We start from the raw sequence: 20443 nt of genomic DNA on the forward strand, positions 1-20443 counted from the left end.
CTTTCAAGTTCAATTTCCTAACTCGTTGGACTTATGTACCTTAATCCCCCCGACAACATAATAAACTCTAATCCCTCAAAGCCTGTAATACAAGATTTAAGGTATTTGAGCCGGCGCAGGAGGGCTGCATTCCTGCACATTCACTGCTGTCAGTGTGCCTGAAATATGCAAAAGTAATGAAACGGGTTGGAAAACTTCCTCATGACAAATTCAATAACAGAACAGCAGTAATCTGGCTGCAACTAGGATATGTTTCCTAATGCTGTGTGTTGTTATAAAGCCTCGAGGCTCCTAGAAGCTTCACATCTTGACAGTCTGAGCACTTTGTCAAACTGTGATGTGATGAATTACAGGTCAAAGATGATTAAAACCAAATACTTTCTTAAAGTTATACACATAAAACTGATTCTGTAGAATTTAATATGAAACATATCCTCACTACATGTGAATATATAGACTCTACTGTTCAAAAGTTTGGGGTCACTTAGAAATGTTCTTATATTTGAAAGAAATGCATTTTTTTTCAATGAAGACAACAATAAATGAATCAAAAATACAGTCTAGATATTGTTAATGTGGTAAATGACTTCTAGCTGGAAATAGCTGGTTTTTAATGGAATATCTACATAGAGGTACAGAAGAACATTTCCAGCAACCATCACTCCTGTGTTCTAATGCTACATTGCTAATGGTGTTGAAAGGCTAATTGATGATTAGAAAAACCTTGTGCTTGTACAACCCTCTGTTGTCAATCACAAGTCCTCTTTTTTTCACTTTTTAACAATATATCCAACTATGGAGTGTAGGATACTGAGTTTCTTTCTTTTCAGACCTCTACAGTGGCTTTGAATTGTCTTTGCCATCTATGCTGCATTTAACCAACCAGTTTCAAGAAATTTATAGTGGATGTAGACTATTCTAGCTGGAAACAACTGATTTCTAATGGAATATCTACATAGGGCCCATTTTCAGCAACCATCACTCCTGTGTTCTAATGCTACATTGTGTTAGCTAATGGTGTTGAAAGGCTAATTGATGATTAGAAAAACCTTGTGCAGTTATGTTAGCACATGAATAAAAGTGTGAGTTTTCATAGAAAACAAGAGATTGCCTCGGGGAACCCCAAACTTTTGAACAGTTGTGTCTGTGCAAGAAACAAGCAAATACATTCAAATAATGCTTCTTTTTACCCACACAAAGAGGAAAAAATATCATTAGTACTTTGTTCTGTGATAATCTAGACAACTAGATGTTGAAGTGTGGACATAAATATGACAAATATCACTTAACAGTTATCTGTAATTACTGCTTGGGGTAAAAAGGCCACACAGCCAGACAGTCATAATGACCTGTAGAGGAACAAGTAGCAAGAAGTTCTTTGAAACATCGCTGAAATAGTGTAAAATTTTTACTTTGTTCACTATGGTTACCATATAGCACCACTCTGTGGGAATTATGACAGTATTGTTCCCACCTTCTACTGCAAACTGCAAGGTTGAACATCAGTTGGCGTTACATTTGTCTTCTACTAGTGCTAATTTCTGCTTAATTCAATTCAGTTTTGTCACCTCACCACACTTAGTATAGTAAGGTACAGACTTATAAATTAAATAAACAGAAAACCATCAACCCAAAGATGCCTTTGGATTCCAAATGAGTGATGGTTGGTAAGGAACGAAAAAAACTCCTGGGATAGGAAGGGGAAAACAAACCTCCAACAGAACCAGGCTCTGCAAAGGAAGCCATCTGCCTCGACCGATTGCATGAGATTTCACTTGAAAGATTTCTTATTTGCTGCAAATTTTTATGGCACGAATATGGAAAGATATTTGTGTTTTTTTTGTTTTTTTTTTAGCTCAATACGTTGAATAGTTTCTGAGATAAAACATTTTTAGAAACTGCCCACAGGTTTTTTTTTTTGGTGCCTTCAGATTTGAGGCTATGTTTGAACCACATCACCACCACAGCTTACACAGGAGAAACAACAACATTTCAGGCTTTTATCCTTAATTTAATATGTAATAGCATTTGAGATATTAACCTAAGAAGTTCACTGTTGTTTCTCGTCATGAATTCAGATTCAGAAACGTATGACAAAGAGGTTTAAAACACATCAGATGGTCGATGGTATACACACCTACAGCCTTGTACACAGCAGATGACACAGTTAAGTGTTGAGCATCTTTATTATATGTTTGATAAATGTTGTAGACACTGATAAATTCTTTCTAAACCACTGCAACTACTGTGTATGATTCATGTAATGCTGCTTAGTCAGTGCATATTTCATAGATTATGTACACTGCCATTCAAAAGTTTGGGGTCACCCATGCATTTTCATGTTTTCCATGAAAACTCACACTTTTATTCATGTGCTAACATAACTGCACAAAGGTTTTCTAATCATCAATGAGCCTTTCAACACCATTAGCTAACACAATGTAGCATTAGAACACAGGAGTGATGGTTGCTGGAAATGTTCCTCTGTATCCCTATGGAGATATTCCATTGAAAATCAGCAGTTTCCAGCTGGAATAGTCATTTACCACATTAACAATGTCTAGACTGTATTTTTCATTAACTTAATGTTATCCTCATTGAAAAAAACTCCCTTTCTTTCAAAAATAAAGACATTTCTAAGTGACCCCAAACTTTTGAAAAACAAAAATCTACTGTCACCCTGAATGAATTCAGTAAAATGCACAGTAAATGTACCAAAACTGAATCATTTAACAGTACTTAAATACAGAATTATTGATTAATAAACGTATGTCACATCGTTGGAACAACGTACTGAATTTGGCTTTTCATTTAAGAAGTATTTTCCACAACTTGATCATTTCTGATTAGTCATCTGCATATGAGTAGATTAAACATGTACACTGCTCATGTATGACATAAAAAGGCTTCTATATAGGCTGTGGTATGTGTTGGTGTGGATCTATTTCTCTCTTTCCGAGCACCTGAAGTTAAAACGCAGCTACAGGTGAGCTGCTATGATTGGTCAGTTTGAATGATTGGCTCCTCATCGCTGATTGGTTCCTTCATTGCAGCCTTTGAGGAAATGCTTGCTGCCACCATGTGCTCCTTTCCCAATAACTCTGCCTTTGTTGTTGCATGTGTGTTGTGTTTCGCAGCAAACGATGTGATGCGGAAGCCTTTTGTAAACTCTGGGAAACGTTCAGGTGAGTAGATTTGTTGTCACCCCATAAAGAAGTTACGAAAAGGGTTGGTTTCATGAAGGCTGCCCACAGTTACCCATCAATCCAGCCCTGTGCTTACCTAACAGAAATACACCAAAACAGAAAGCACTTACCGAAGCTCTAACTACTCCAAACAGCAGGGGACCAGTAGGAAAACAGCCAACCCCTCCCATGCTAGAGCCCGTTCTGAAACAATTGCAGTAAGCAGCTCTGAGAAGCCGCAGTAAGCAGCTGCAGTTTATGGAATATTTTGACCCAAACATCCGTTTCACAGTGAGGGGGTAAAGGCTCAGACATGCTGGTAATTAATAGAAGCTGGGTACTGAACACGGCTGATTTTCCCAGACTGTAATTTTCCCTCTATAGCTGTGGTTAAATGAGGTTTTGTTGTTGTTTCAACGGAGTACTCCCATGATAGTATTTGCATGATATAAAATACTAGCGCAAAATGTCCTTTTAATGTCACACAACTCATCAGAATCTGTTTGAATCCAGCGACAAATCTTGATGATTTGACTCAGGAACGTAGTATGAAAATAAAACCATGATTATTAAGACCGTTGCTCCCATACGGCCCAATAAAAGCAGGGAGGACGTCGACAGCTTGAACCTGCCGCAGAGGACCGCGGATGTCGATGCTGCTGTTTTGTTGCTTAGCTTTAAATAACTGGCACTCCAGAGAAAGAAATAAAACTCCAGCATTTCCATTCGCTGCCTGCCAAGTCCAAGAATAGACTTTTTTGTTGAGAGTTTTTTTTCTCTCCTTTTCATCTTCAAGATAGTTTTCTTCTGGCATTCGCACAAAGCAAAAGAAAACAAATCAGTGTTTTGGAGATTAGTTTTTTTTTTTCTGTGCCACTTTTGCCTTTTGTTCTGCAGTCTGAAATAGAAAAGGGCAGGAAATGGAAATGTCAGGGCAGGAGGGATGAAGTGGAAAATCAGATGGGGACAGTTTTGATCCCAGGATGTGGCAGCTACTAGATGGGGACAACGGATATGTACTTTTCCATTTGTTTTTGCAGAAAGATTATTAATCATTTCCAGATTGCAGCTGCAGCTCCTTATGTATGGGTAATTATGTTTGCCATGTGGCATGAAATGTTTCGGATGTGGTTTATCTGCTATGGAAAATTCACTCAGCTTTATTCATAATTTTCCATAAGTGATGTGAGAAGCAACATTTTAATGGCTGACTTAATTCTCAGTAACATGCTTTTCATGCTGCTCGTCTGTTGTGTATGAAAAAATCTAAATCTACAAAGTAACCAGTGACTATAAATGTAAACTCAATTAAGTGGAGAAAAAGCACAATACTTTCTCTATTGTGGTTTGTAAGGAAACACGGTGTGTAAATTTTATAACGAATTTGACTGTGAAACTCAGTCACAAAGAAATATTGTCTCCGTATTGGTCTGTAATCTCATTCTGGCCGTCTTCCAACTATAATACATAGCTGAAGGTCGGAGAGAATCCTCAGAACTGATGCTGGCACTGTCTTGCATGTACTGCTGCTCTGTTGGTGTCACTTCTCCTGACATCTGTAAACCTTACTCCATCTGAGTCTCCAGTGTGTCTCTCTAAATCTGTTTCCTCATACTCTCGACATTGATGAATTTCCACAACAATGCCATCAAATAAGGTGTGTTTTTGAGGTGATCTGTTGATATTTGTGCTGTAGGTTAATAACTCTTTTTGAATGTCTTGATAAGGTTTTTGGGATCCCATGAAGATGCATTACCTTGGACTCTGGATGAAGAAGATGCACAACAACTTTGTTGCGCTTCCTTTCCGACTTCTTCTCGGTAAGACTTTACCTCACATCCTATTGATAACTTCATCACACACTTCATTTGCAGAGATGTCTGGTAACCTGTGTGGTCAGTAAAGATGGTGAAGTATTTTTCCGTGAAATGGAGGTAGTTGATGTCAAACGTGCATAACGGCACCTCAGAATTGTTCTGGTTTATCTCTCAAGTCTCTGTTTTGGTACATGAACCTATTGTAACTCGTGTTACTAATATTAATTCAAACACATAAGCTCTAAGCCCATCTGTTGTTTCTTTATATGCTAAAACTGCTGTAATTAGTCTTCCCAATGGTGGTATTGAAGCTGTAAATGCGTCAACATCAATACTTTTAACAAACACTTGGTTTTCTTTATGTACACTACCATTGAAAAGTTTGTTAGTTGTTTCCAGCTGGAATAGTCTACAGCTACTATAAATTGTCTTGGAACTGGTTGGTTAAATGCAGCATAGATGGCAAAGACAAATCAAGGCAATGCTAGATGTCTGAAAAGAAAGAAACTCAATATCCTACACTTGAATCTATTGTCAAAAAGTGACAAAAAAGGGTTGTACAAGCAAACCTAGAAAGACCAGCAGTCAACTAGACCATAAAATTAAATGTAAAATCATGAAAAACATGCAAAATCAATGAGATGTTAAGTTCACAGACCATTAAAAATATCAGTAAGTATGGGTCTAGAGTGACAGCAGCTTAAAGAGCAAGATGGCTACGATTAAATTTGCAAGAACATACACTACCGTTCAAAAGTTTGTGGTTACCCAGACAATTTCATGTTTTCAATGAAAACTCACGCTTTTATTCATGTGCTAACATAACTGCACAAGGGTTTTCTAATCATCAGACTTTCAACATCATTAGCTAACACAATGTAGCATTGGAACACAGGAGTGATGGTTGATGGAAATGTTCCTCTGTACCCCTATGTAGATATTCCATTAATAATCAGCTGTTTCCAGCTAGAATAGTCATTTACCACATTAACAATGTCTAGACTGGATTTCTGATTAATGTCATCTTCACTGAGGAAAAAACTGCTTTCCTTTAAAAAATAAGGATATTTCTAAGTGATCCTAAACTTTTGAACGATAGCGTATTTTTTTCCCCTTTTGTTAAATGTAAAGTGAAACATTTCAAGCTGATGAATTGACTATTATGGTTAATTGCTCTAATGTCTGGAGCAAATGTTTGAGCTGCACCTGTATTTTCTTCTGTTCTGCTCACATAGACTGTTATTTAGTAAGGCTGACGTCCCACTAAAGCTATTCCTATTCATATAGGAGCATGTGTTACATAGTGACAGCTTATTCAGACTACATTAACCAGCTTAAGTCCTGATTTTTAGAACCACAACGTTGTTTGCCGAACTCACAATACACAGGAGTTAAAGACAACAACAGTGCACTGAATTCATCTGTACTTTCATTGGACTCAAAGCTACTACCAAAGTCAAAACAACAGCACAGTAATGAGAAAAGGTGTTGCTTTAGCTGCTTGTAATATATCCACCATGTCCATGAAACTTGGGTTTCTTTTAGAGCTGGAATACTGACTTAAATAATAAACCTTCTTGTAGGAATTTCCGGTTTACTTCTATAGTTTTGCACTTTAATATGTGAATCTTTTGTTTCCATTTCACACTGTGCTACATTAAACAATGACATAAAACTTGAATGCAGTGGTCAGTCTGTTTAGATTCGTCGACTAATCAGTAAAATAGATTATTCAATGGGAAACTTTACTTAGTTGTGTCTCTTTGTGGCTGTGTGGAGTTTAAATCCAGTTAATATGTGTGTGGTTGGCCTTCAGATCTGTCTTCGGTTACTTTCCACCACTGCTGGTCGCTTGTTCACGTGCGTATTAGTAGAACTGTTAGTTGGTTGCACGAGTACTTGTGTACATGTGCGGATACACATGCATGTGCAGTAGTGTGCAGAGGGTGTTTAACTGCTTCGCCATGTGTTGCTGCTGCACTTGTCTGTGTGTGTGTGTGTGTGTGTGTGTGTGTGTGTGTGTGTGTGTGTGTGTGTGTGTGTGTGTGTGTGCATGCATTTTATGTTCATGTTGGACCCGGTTATGTAACTGTAGACTCTTGGGGATAATTAAGTCGGCAGAAGCAGAATGTACAGTAGAAACACACACACACACAGCAGACACACAAGTTGAGCTCACGATGGGAAAATGCATACAAACTGGCTCTAATGCACACATTAAACCTCTTTTCTTTGCATGAATGGACACAAACATAAACACTTTAAAGCAGATGTTTACAGTACATGCAAATGTATATAAGCTCAACACACACACACAACATGCTTAAACCACAACATACAGAGCTAAGTGATACTTAAAAACAATAGAAGTCAGCAGGGAGCCTTTCAAATGTTTACATTTGTAAAAACTATTAAATATATCTGAATATCGTGCCTCCAAAGAGAACTTAAACCTTTTAAAAATGTGAGAATTTGATGGATTTAGATGACAAAATGTCTAAGCAAACGATGTTAGTTTAAAGAAACCTGATAAACAATAAAACAAAAACAGTATGAAGCTAAATGCGAAGAAAAATGGCTTGTTTACCGATTGCTCGGCAACTTCTAGTGAAGTTTCTGTGGCTGCGGTGAAAGTTTCCGCTGTGCTTTAGCCAGCAAAGCTGACAGTTCATCCATGCTGGATGTTTTTTCTAGGTGATTTATGGGATTTGGCTCTTTTTTTGCCATTTCCACCTACTTGTTCTGTCAGTGCAGCCTGGTTGGAGTTCTTCCCCTGGTTTTCCTCTACGGAAACCTTCTGCCATTGTATTCATGTTTGTTGACTTTAGACGAAAATCTAACGTCTTTCTGTGCAAACGTTACCATTCAACCCATTGGGGTCATTTAGAAATGTCCTTATTTTTGAAAGGAAAGCAGTTTTTTTCAATGAGGATCACATTAAAGGAATCAGAAATCCAGTCTAGACATTGTTAATGGGGTAAATGACTATTCTAGCAGGAAACAGCTGATTTTTAATGGAATATCTCCATGGGGGTACAGAGGAACATTTCCAGCAACCATCACTCCTGTGTTCTAATGCTACATTGTGTTAGCTAGTGGTGTTGAAAGGCTAACTGATGATTAGAAAACCCTTGTGCAGTTATGTTAGCACATGAATGAAAGTATGAGTTTTCATGGCAAACAAGAGATTGCCTTGGGGAACCCCAAACTTTTGAAAGGCGGTGTATGTTTTTGCAAATCTAATCCTAGCCATCTTGTTCTTGAAGCTGCTGTCAGTCTAGACCCATACTGATATTTTGAATGGTCTGTGAACTTACCATCTCATTGATTTTGCATGTTTTTCCTGATTTTAAGTTCAATGTTGTGGTCTAATTGGCTGCTGGCCACAAGTCCTCATTTTTGTCACCTTGTTAAATATGTCCAACTATGGAGTGTAGGATACTGAATTTCTTTTTTACTTTTCAGACATCTAGAGTGGACTTAAGTTGTTTTTGTCATATATGCTGCATTTAACCAACCAGTTCCAAGACAGTTTATAGTGGATGTAGACATGTTCCACCATATTTCCCAATCAGAGGTTGTTGTTGCTATGCTTAAGTTGCAACCTGATTCATTTATTTTTGTAGATTTCTTGCCTTTTTATAGAAGTTTGCTGCTCGTTAAACAGTTCAAATCAGGTATCTATATATGCAGTGTAGGTGTAAGTGGTACATGTGGTATGATTTAAGACTGATTCCATTTTGACATGAAGTTAGTTGGTGTGAGAGAAAAGGATGGAGAAGATATTGTTAAATGGAAACAGATCAGTTGCTGTAGCAACTCCTCAAAGGAAATGCCCTAAAGGAATAAAGAGAAAATCCGACTGTGTAGCATTTAATTTTCTTGAGGATCTGACAGTCAGGGTGACCTTCTTTGTTCAAATAATGCTCTGAGTCTGTTTCATTTGTCTTTGCCATATATGCGGCATTTAACCAACCAGTTCTAAGACATGTTCCAACATATTTCTCAATCAGAGCTTCTTGTTATTTAACCCCTTGAATCCGGAACATGGGTCAAAAGTGACCCATTTTCAATGGAAAATATGTATCTCTTGACCCATGTTCTGCATCAAAGGGTTAAAGAGGTATATTCATGCTTTTCTTAGATTTCTTGCCTTTTTATGGAAGTTTGCTGCTAGTTAAACAGTCCAAATCGGGTATCTATATGTGCAGTGTAAGTGGTAGAAACACATATGATTTAGGACTGATACCAATACTAGAAGCAGTATTTTTAGTGCAGTGTTTTCTTTGGGGTGCTGTGGGTGAGGAACCAAAATTGAAGCCAGGTTGCTTTAGTTGTAAATGTGGCTGATGTTCAAGTTGCTTATTTCTAGATGTGAAAGTTTTGCATTTAAGAAAATGTGTTGTTCAAGCAGTTTTTCCCACCGTAACCTAATTTGCCATGGTTACATATGAATGTGCAGTATTTCATAGGTTGTTTCTAGTACTATTCCACTTTTTTTTTACCCTGTCAACATGTCCATATGGTGTTTTTTTTTATATGCTAAAAGACATCATAAGTGGTTCACTCCATGGCTGAGCATTTCCGCCTTAAAGCTTATCTGTACTGAGAGCCGAAGTTTCATGTCTAACAAACTTAAGGAACCAATCCGATCTTTCTGTATCACTATTGTCCATCAGAATTGGTTTCTGTAGAGCATGCATAGCTGACTTACTCTAATATTACAACTTCCCATTGTGTAGAGTAGTTTAATAGTGTTTGAGTGAGGTTGTAGGCACTGTTCCCTCGAAGCTGCGCGCGTGCGCAATTGCGCACTGCTGACACGGTCTCCGCGCACAGAAAATCTGCGCTGCGCACACAAAAAAAATCCAACCTAAATTGTAAATAAAATAAACACGTAACAATTCATTCTGTGCCATTTTTCAATGTGAGTCAGTGAGTGACCGGTGACTGGCTGCTGCAGCCAATGATGCGATTCACATACGTATTTACCATAGACTGTATATAATGGTATTTACGCAGCTAATCAACGTCAGGCGTCCTTATGTGCAGCCATCGTTGTTCTCATAGATATGAATGAGTAGATAGGACACGCCCCTTTGAGCTGCGTGCTACTGCGAGGCTAAGCTAGCGGGAGCAAAGTTTCAGTGCATTCTGTTGATGTAGACGGCATGAAAACGGAAACAATAAGTATGCCGGCTCACTGTGCTGCATACAATTACACACTGCGTCGTACGATTGAGACAAGGAAACTTGGAATGACTTTTCATAGGTAAGAATAGCTTTTGGCTCTTTTTTCATTATGAAATCTTGTTGAGAGCTTCCAGTCTATGAGAGCTAACTAGTTAGCCACTAGCAAAAACGCTAAGGCGAGCTAGCAGCTTGACAACCAAATACCAGACGATTAATAGTAGCTGTAGTATAGTTGTACAAGCAGTAGTAGTAATACTAAAAGTACAAGCAGCAGTAGTAGTATAAACAGCTGTTAGAGTCGTAGAAGTAGTATCAGCATTTGTAATAGTATTACAAGTTGTAGTAGCAGTGACAGTATCAGCAGCAGTAGTGTACTACCACTACTACTAGTAGTAGTCACATTACTATTACTACCACCAATACTACCAATAGTAGTTATAAAGCCTAACTCATGTATATCCAGATTACCATCTATGTTCTTCCTCCAAACCCATTTTATGATTGGGATTACAGGCAGTTCTTTAGGACTGCTCTCAAATAATTGAAATGTTACTAAACAAGGTTATACTTATCAAATTAAATAGCTCTGGTCTCCAGTATATTGGCGAATTCGGTTCTTTGTACTTAATTTATTAGCATGATTTCTTTTTAATATGTTGCGTACAGACTTAATTACTTCTCTGTCTACTTTTCTTACTCCATGTAGGTTTCCCAGAGACTATGGGTTGAGGAGGAATTGGAAGTTTGTCAGCTTAGACCTGGTGTCATTCCATCAGTGTTAAACTTCCCGGCTCATCTTGAAAGAGTACGTGCCAGAAAGACCACGACCAAGCAGCCTTGAGATCTTAGGCAGCGTCTCCCTGAGGTGGGTGTCGACGGTGTTCATGGTCAGGTCTGTGGTAATCCCGTCAAAAAACAAAACAGAAAAAAATCTAGATTATAAATCAGCCTGTAACCAAAGCACTCTGTGTATAACGCCATAGTATAGGATGTAGTTCAGAAAATGTCAAAGTATAGTATGCTTTACTCAAGAATAACATAGTATGGCCTGTAGTTCATAGTACAGCATGTTGGCAAGAAAAAAAAAAACAACATAGATTATTATGTGGTTCAAAAAGTGCAAAATGATGGGATGTTGCCTAAAATTGTCATGTATGATATGTGGTTCAAAAAATGTCATAGTGCAATATATTGTCAAAATAGTATGTAATTCAAGAAAACATCAGAGTATAATATGTCATCTAAAAAATGCCATAGAATAATAATTCATTGCACAAGTAAAAGTATAGTAACTTTTAAAACTGTTCGAATTCTTATGTTGCTAAAAAAAACAAAAAAACAAAAAAATGTCACAGTAATATGTCAGTTAAAAAAGCCTATAGTATAGTGTGTCGCCCAACAAACATCATAGTATAGCATGTCGCTCTAAAAACGTCACAGTATAGCCTTTAGTCCACAGCTGTCAGTAGGTGAGGAGCAACACAAAAACAGTCCAAACGCTGGTTTCCAGAGGGTTAGACGAGAATTTATTTGAAAGAGTACGTTTACAATAACACAACATGTGAGGGGGTTAAAAACAAATGGGTGTTAGTAAAATAAAAATAAATCAACAGAACTAAAAGTGAACTTCATGTTGACATTGATGGGCATTCCAACCAGGAACAAAGTAAAAGATAATCAATACAAAAAACAACTCTTCCTGTTCACCTCTTAAAACCCAAAAACACCTCAGTAGCACCCTAAACTAAAACTACCAATGGGTTCCCTGTTTTCCTTTCTGAACAATTCAAAGGTCCCTCTCTATCTCCCCACACATCCACCAACCACTGGAACACATCTCCAAAGTTCTGCCAGACCAGCTCAGCTTCCCCTCAGAAGAAGTGGTGCCACCTGCCAGATGAAGGAGCCTTTTGAGAGGCAGCTGGCATCGTGATTGGACTGTACTTTGGTCTGTTCCAATCCAGCTTCAGCTCCAGAGACGGCAGGCGGGACGAGTCAACGGAGGCCGGGTGGACGAAGACATGCAGCTGAGTACAATCCAGAAAACAACAGAGGAGGAGTGCAGCAGCCCAGGGCCAGAACAACCAGAGCATGTCTTTTAGAAAACATCATAGTATAGCCTTTGGGATGAAAAAATGCCATCATATACATCGTATATTGTACAAGTAAGTCAAAGGACAGAGACATACATTGTAGAATTGTAGTAATTGTGGGCTGAATGATTTACTGATTAGCAGCATTTTATTTTTTACTGATTTACGGTAATAAATACATTTAAAAATGCCACTACTTTGGCTCTGAGCCTTTATCTACCTGGTCGCTCTGTCTTCTGGAGTGATTTGATCGGTTATACGTCATGGATAAAACTCCTTTAACTTAACATCTGTAAACAAAACAAAAACGTGTCAACAAAGTTTTCTGTTAGAGTTTGTGTTCTTCTAAGTTTAACTCCAAGATTTTAAATACTTTCATTTACTGCAAATGAATATCTACTCCAAGTGTCTCACTAATAATCATCATCAGCCTTAAAAACCCACAAAACATCCCTCTATACTGGACCACACTTAGTACAGTCCGGTTCCCCCTTCTATAAATCTGCTTGGAATCTTCCACTTCCTGTTTGTCAAAGTGGCCTTCTACCTGGACAGGTTTTGTTGGAGCACATGCAACAAACATTTTGGGTAACTGCACTTTAATATGGATGGATGACACTGAATTAGAGTCTGTTTTAATGAGACTGAGTTAAGATGTGTAGCTCTGTCATTAAATAGGAAATTATTTCTCAGAATTCACAGAGGAAAGTGAAATGTTTGCTAGGTTAGCATCCCACATGTTCTTTGGATCAGCTAAAGCTAACTGTCTCCAACTTCTGGATCTCTTGAGTTGCTTGTTGTTAAAATATCTTGCTAGAGGTGCTGAAGCTCAGAAAGTCTGAGATGTTTGTTCAAAGTAAGCTCATTCTCAAGTCTTATCTGAACTGTCCTCTTTTGTTTGAACTTTCCCTAAACTTAGGAGTTAATGACAGAGCAGCACATCCAGACTCAGTCTCATTTATGTAGAGATTAAACTTCAGTGTCATTCATTAATGTTAAAGTGCAGTTTTTCAAATGTTTGTTGCACATGCTCCCGACCAAACCAGTCCAGGTGGAAGACGATGTGAAGAGAAAGCTCCAGAGGATGAATATCACACATTTAAGTTGGAAATAAATGTCCTTTAATTAGACATTGTCATGCAAAAGTTGGATTTCCCTTTAATGATGTTCAAATCTTTGAGTGTTTTGTTGATGTTGGTTTCTAAATGTTTTTTGACACTCGGCCCCAAAGATTAAAACCTTCTATGGCTCACAAGCTGCAACAATTCACACATTATCAACTATCTTTCTGACTAAACCAAGATAAAAAGTGAAAAACTGCCTGATTCCTGCATCATGAATGTAAATCTTTTTGGTTTTTATGACAGTAAACTGAATATATTTGGGTTTGACATTTTATAAACCAAAACAAGAAATGAATTACTGGAGAAAACAACAGATTAATGGACAAAGAAAATGTGTTTTCCAACATATATGGCTGAATTACTCCAACATTACAAGATACATACAATTTGAATTCAATTTTATTCATATAACGCCAAATACAGGTCAAATTGTCTCAAGACGCTTTATTTTTATATTTTTTGTCATATTTAAAATATGACAAAGTAAGAAATTTAAACCTCTTGTCTAATCCAATTTTTATATGGTTTTTAAGAGACTAATCGACAACTAAAATAACTTTCTCCACTAAAACTAATAAACACGAGGTCGACTAGAAGGAACTGTTTTAAATACTGCAGTCCCACGATGACAAGAATAAAGTTTCTCAAGAAAAACTAAATCTGCTGGTGGATTCCATGAAAGTCCTAATGAAGGATAATAAAGTGTGATACTAAAGGTTTGTGGTGCTAAAAATCTCAAAGTAAAGATATCAAGTTGAACATCTGGATGGAGGTTGATAAAAGCTGACCTTCTTTGATTTCTCTGGAGCCGACTGCATGGATTTTATGGATGGTGGTTAAAGACCTGGGGCCTCATTTATAAAACATTGCGTAGGATCCACACTAAAAGTTTGACTACGCCGAAAACCTGAAATAGGCGTACGCCAAAAAATATCCTGATTTATAAAACCGTGCGTACGCACAACTGCACGCAATTTCCCATTTATAAATCACACTCCAGCTGGAAGATTACGTAGGTGGATCCACCTCACATCCCGCCCACGACACACCCACATTTTACCATGAATGGTCAATGCAAAGTAACTCATGAATGTATTTCCATATAAACAAGCTGCTGATCCACGGCATTTTACGCTCAGTCATGGCAGAAAAAAGAAAACAAAATTTTTCGGAGACCGAGATAGAGGTGCTTGTGGATGAGGTGGAGGCCAGGAAGAGTATTTTGTTTGGTGGTCATAGTAGTGGCATCACTAACAAAAGAAAAGGCACTGAGTGGCAGCACGTTGTCGCCTCTATCAACAGTGTGAGTTCCACAGAGAGAACTGTGGTAGAGGTGAAAAAGAAGTGATCTGATTTGAAGGTGGAGGCCAAGAAGAGAGTGACATGCCATCGCCAAAGCATGTCTGCTACAGGTGGGGGTAGAGGCAAACCCGAGCCCACACCGCTGGACAGCAGGAGAGCATCCATCCTCGGGACGGCCAGCGGGTGTGGAATCGTGTCAGAGAAGGAAGGAGACACCGATTTGGCAGAGCCCACAGACGAGACCGGTAAAGTACAGTTTTATCTGTTTATTAAATATTTAAATGGACTTGTAAAAAGGCAGTGGACTTATGCTTTTTGTCCTCAGTCACTCTAGAGTTGGAAACGCTGGCTGACGAGGAGGTTCTGACCACAGCGTGTCCTGTCAGCGTGGATGAATCCTGGCTGTCCCCAGTACAAGTACATCCTGAGACCATGGCACACCCAGAAGTCGTCGGGTCCTGACAGACAGAGTTCTACAATCACAAAGGGACACCATCGGTGCCATAAATGAAGTGCGGGATGAGCTCCAGCAAATACGCACCGTAATGAACAACATGTGTGAGGTCCTGTCTGACATTGCCGCCTCTATTAAAGATCTTGTTAAAAAACGTACTTTCGGTCTTTTTGCAAACGCTGCATAACACCCCGGCTCTACAAGTCTAATATGTGATGACAATAAAGGTTTGAGATCAATCTGGCTTCAATTCACCACCTCACCGTCTGGCACTGCCGTTCCCTCTGTCTCCAAAATGTCTGTAAGCAAGCATCAATTTTGGCGCAGCGGTGCGCAAATTCTCACGCCAAGTTTATTTTTATAAATCACAACCTTTGCGTTGGAAGTGGCGTACGTAACTTTCTAGCCCCGTTTTGTGCGTACGCAAGCTTTATAAATGAGGCCCCTGCTCTTCTAGTTGTCTTCCTTCTAGTCGCTGTAAAAAGTCAGTCCATCCTGGCCGACTTCAACACCTCTTCATGACAACTTGTTCTACCTCCGACCTCGTGGAAACTCAAGAAACTCGGGAAAACCTGTCGAGACTCGAGGAACTCGTCGAGACTCGAAGAACTTGTCGGGCGGGGGAAGGTGTGGTGGGCGGTGGGGGAGTAGAGGGGGGAGGCCGTCACCCACCTCCCCGCCTACTCTCCACCCTGACTCCACCCAGACTCTGCCTTGGCTCCGCCTGTGTGGTCACTTGGAAACTACGATGACAAAGGGACGACGAAATTATGTTTTTTTATCTGATCTGTAGCTCAGTGAGTTAAGGATTTGCCTATGGAGCTGCAGGTCGCTGGTTCAAGACCAGACCCTTCTTAAATTTTCTCAAAATTCTGACAAAGACAAGGAAAGAAAAAGGCCAGTGGTGGGTCTTGAACCTGCGACCTTCCACTTGGTAGTCTGTCTTCTTATCCCCTGAGCTACTTGCTCAGATACTAATTCTTCTTTTTTTTGCGCATTTATCATCTATTTTTTGTCATGTTCGAGTTTTTTTTTAACTCGAGTCTCGTCTCGACCGTTTTTCTCAGGAGGTTGGACTTCAGCCTTTGTGCTGGAGGGTGGAACCCTCAGTTCCAAGACTTTTCAAAGCCTCCAGACCTCCCGAGTCCTCAGGACCTGAGCTTTCACACAGTCTGAGGGGTGAAATTTTCTAAGTCCCACAGTAGTTCTCTGTTAGATTTAACTTTCAGACAGTCCAAGGACTGAAATCTTCTAAGTTCCTGAGTAGTTCTCTGTTAGTTTGAGCTTTTCCGCAGTCTGAGGGCTGAAATTTTGAAAGTTCTGGAGTAGTTCTATGTTAGTTTGAACCTTTAGACACTCTGAGGACTGAAATCTTGAAAGTTCCTGAGTAGTTCTCTGTTAGTTTGAACCTTTAGACAGTCTGAGGACTGAAGTTTTAAAAGTTTCTCAGTACTTCTCTGTTACTTTGAACTTTCTGGTTAACAGAAGCCTTAAAACTTGTGACCATGAGTCTTGATTTCACATTTAGACCATCCATCTGAGTTCTTCTCAGACCTTCACCTGTGAGTTTTTTAGAAATCCTCAACAAACTTTGATTCTTTTCACTGAACAGTAAAGCTTATGGAGATCAGAAGGTAAGTTTGATAAATGCCTTCAAATGCCTTCAACCTCTAGTAGACTTTATCTGGAAATCAGTTTTCTGAAATGAGTTCTTAGTAAATCTGTCCACAATCAAACCAACAACATAGAAAGAGGAAATGTTTGAAGAAACAACTTGATGTTTTAATTTCAGACTAGAAAACACTTTAAGGCCTTTATCTGTTTTTGCTCTTTTGATCATTTTATTGTTTCTTCTGTTTAATTTGATCTTCTAAAGTCTAACTGGTGCCCTTTCAAAGGTTTTATCTTTAGTTTGATTCTTCTTAAATGTTTAGTTTTGCTCTTTTCTCACCTTTTATTCTGTTCTAATGTCTGATCTGATTTCGAAATGTTTTCTTTTTAATGTTTGTTGTTTTTTCAAATGTTTTATCGGCTTGTTTGAAAAATTTCCTTTTCTTTCCCAATGTTTATTTTTTCGATTAAATCTTTGTTTTTCTTTTTAAATGTTTGACTACCTTTAAATGTTTAATTTTGTTTTTAAATGCTTCATTGTATTTTCTGTGTAATTACTATTTGAAGTTTTCTTGTCTTTAAGATGTAATTTTCTAATTAAACATTTATTTTTTTAATCAAATGTTTTCTTTTTTAAAGGTTTAATAATCTAATTAAATGTTTTGCATTTTTAAAAATGTTTAATATTCTTCTTGTTCAATTGCATTTCTTAAATGTTTAATTATGGAAAATATTTTATCTGTAATTTTTAATATTTGTATTTTAAAAATTTTGTTTAATTTCATAATGACATGTATTGTATCTTGTTGAATTATCTCATTCAATATTTTGTCTGGTTAATATGATTTAATTGTATTTAATGTTTAACTCTGGGATCTTTTTAATAATAAAACTTTTTAAAAGTTTTATTGTATTAATTTTTTTCCTTTGATTTAATTGCTTTTTGTTATGTAGTTTATTTCTTTAATCTTCATTTTCTGTCAAGATTTTAACCCCAACCTTAAAAATGAAATAAACCCTTAAATCACAATGAAAATACTTCTGTTGTCACAATCATGAGTTAGTCAATTATTCAGTTTATCAATTCAACTTTATTTGTTTAGCACCTTTTGCACAGATGACAAAACTAAACAAGTAAAGAGAAAAAAACTATGCTAAAACTATGATTAAAACTCAAAAACATTAAAAAAAAAAAAAAAAAAAAGATTTAACATGGTAATAAAATGTGTTGTGTCCAGGGGATGGAGGGAGTTTATTGAAGTCTTCTAGGGGTCACATGCGAAATCATTTAAAATATAAACTTGATATTCAGTCTAAGGAAACTGGAAACTGCAGAGCGACAGAAGAAGCAACAATATCTCCTGTTTTCTCCTTTAATGAGTCGACTCTTCTTGTGCTTTAAGACCAAAGAACTACAGACTCTTCACAACCTGCTCAAACTCTTGGTACAGGACCTCACCACACGGGTCAAGAAGGTTTCTGTCTCATTTCTACTCTGAAGCTCACCTTCTCCTGCTCAAACTGCTGACAAATGTTTGTGCTGCTCTAAAGTCTGGTCTCCAGAACTTCCTAAAAACTCTCAAAGTCTCTTCTGCTGCAGGTTGCTTTGTAGAACTGTTTCAGAAAACCTCACTAAACCACATGGAGGGGCCTCAAGATAGTCGTCCAAATGAAACCATACAAAAACCAAACTAGCACAACCCAAATGCTAAAGTCTCCTGCAGCCTACCAGAGAACCTCTGAGAACAGAGAATCAGGACAGGAACTCTTACCTTCTGGACAACCAACGTTGGTTCACAAACAAGAATACAGAATGTGTCTGACCAAAAACCTCTAAAGACTCACTACAGCCAAGATAAAGACACAACTCAGCTGCACCAAATCCACTAATTACTGCACACATTAGCACCATGCGCTAACTGTGGCTAAAGAACCACATTTACCAAGACAACTATCCAGTACAAAGCCCTAAAACACACCAAGAAACACATTAAAGACGGTTTTACTGCTGGAAGCTGCAAGCCAACGCCTAAAGAACAAACTAAAGCAATGGAGCCAAACCCAGTTCAGTTGGTGAACAGAAGCAGAGGAAATGTTTGTCTGCAGCTAAATAAAGCAGGAAGACACTGAGCTGCTCAGGTGTTCCTGATAACACCAAGCAGCCACCTGGACAGCCAATAGGAACACAGCTTACTGGAAGTCCAGAGGGCTGGGTTAGTGAAGGAAATTTAGTTTAAAGTTGAGGCAGAAAGTTAACAAAGAAAGTTGAAAACCACCTTCTGATACCTGAAATCTCTGAGTTTTCACACAAAGAACACCTGAACATGTCAAACTGGTTCCATAGTAGAACCATCATTGTAAAAACGTCATAGTATGGTGTGATGCTCAGAAAACATTAGGACCCGGCTGTCAGGGGACAAACATGTAAGAAACATGAGAACAGAGAGAACCCAACCAGTAGGTCACAGTTTATCATCCCCCAGTCATCTCCTGAAGTCCATATGGTGAGAGACATCAGTATCTGGTTGTTAATTTACCAGAGGATGCTTATAATCATGCTGATGTGGTCTGTACTCTACAGTATTTTAGTGACTCAATAAATGCCTAAGTAGTTTTTTTTTTTTTTTAATGCTTTTTAGTTTTTAATAAACATTTAAGAGCCTATATGTAATCAATAAATGGCCTTTGCCTATCTTAAGAAAAATTCACTCAGAACTCTGATATGTTAACAGTACTAAATAAATCAATAAATACATGCATACACACAAAAATAAGTTAATACGTTAACTGTGTTCAGATAAGATTTAGATTTTTTTTAAAAAGTTGTTTATGTTTTTGCAGAATCCAGTATTGCTCACTGGTTGGTCATTACATTTTGTTAGTTTGATTTCACTGTTTAAAATGATGCCACCTCTTTTCAGACAGAACCTGTGATAATAAAACAATACAGAATTTTTAGTTCCGTGTTAATAAAGCACTTAAAGCTTTAAGTATGGCTAAATGCTTTTTTCAAAATTAAATCTATCACTCCTTAGGTGGTAGTGGCCCCAAGTTCAGTAAAGTTGGAAAGATATTCACAGATTCGGGCTTCCAGCATCAATAACTCGTTAGATATAGGTTGTCAAAACATAAACGGTGCCTCTTTCCCATTGTTGCAAGGCAGACAATGTGCTACAAGCCCAGTTTTATCAAAAGTAGCTGTCTTTCAAGCTACAGGAATAACTATGAGGGGCCATCAGGGACATTATTCAGGATTACCATTCACACACACATATGAAACTAAACATATTCACACATTATAGTAAAAACCTCACACACTTACAACTGAAATGCTCTCACACTTACAACTGAAACGCTCTCACACACACTACTGAAATGTTGTGCTCTCATACACACAACTGAAACGCTCTCATACACACAACTGAAACGCTCTCACACACACTACTGAAATGCTCTCACACACACTACTGAAACGTTGTGCTCTCATACACACTACTGAAACGCTCTCACATACACTACTGAAATGCTCTCACACACACTACTGAAACGCTCTCATACACACTACTGAAACGCTCTCATACACACTAGTGAAACGCTCTCACACACACTACTGAAATGCTCTCACATACACTACTGAAATGCTCTCACATACACTACTGAAATG

General features: G+C 38.1%; 1 long non-coding RNA gene across 1 annotated transcript; it reads left to right on the forward strand.

The window, feature by feature from the left end:
• The first annotated feature begins 10174 nt into the window (after positions 1-10174).
• On the forward strand, positions 10175-12478 carry LOC129348983 (uncharacterized). The gene is made up of 3 exons (XR_008601758.1): positions 10175-10274; positions 10902-11060; positions 11988-12478. It is a non-coding gene; the product is annotated as an uncharacterized LOC129348983 (long non-coding RNA).
• Positions 12479-20443: the final 7965 nt, after the last annotated feature.

The sequence above is a fragment of the Amphiprion ocellaris genome, chromosome 5, assembly GCF_022539595.1.
Source record: "Amphiprion ocellaris isolate individual 3 ecotype Okinawa chromosome 5, ASM2253959v1, whole genome shotgun sequence".
In the NCBI taxonomy this organism is placed as follows: domain Eukaryota; kingdom Metazoa; phylum Chordata; class Actinopteri; family Pomacentridae; genus Amphiprion; species Amphiprion ocellaris.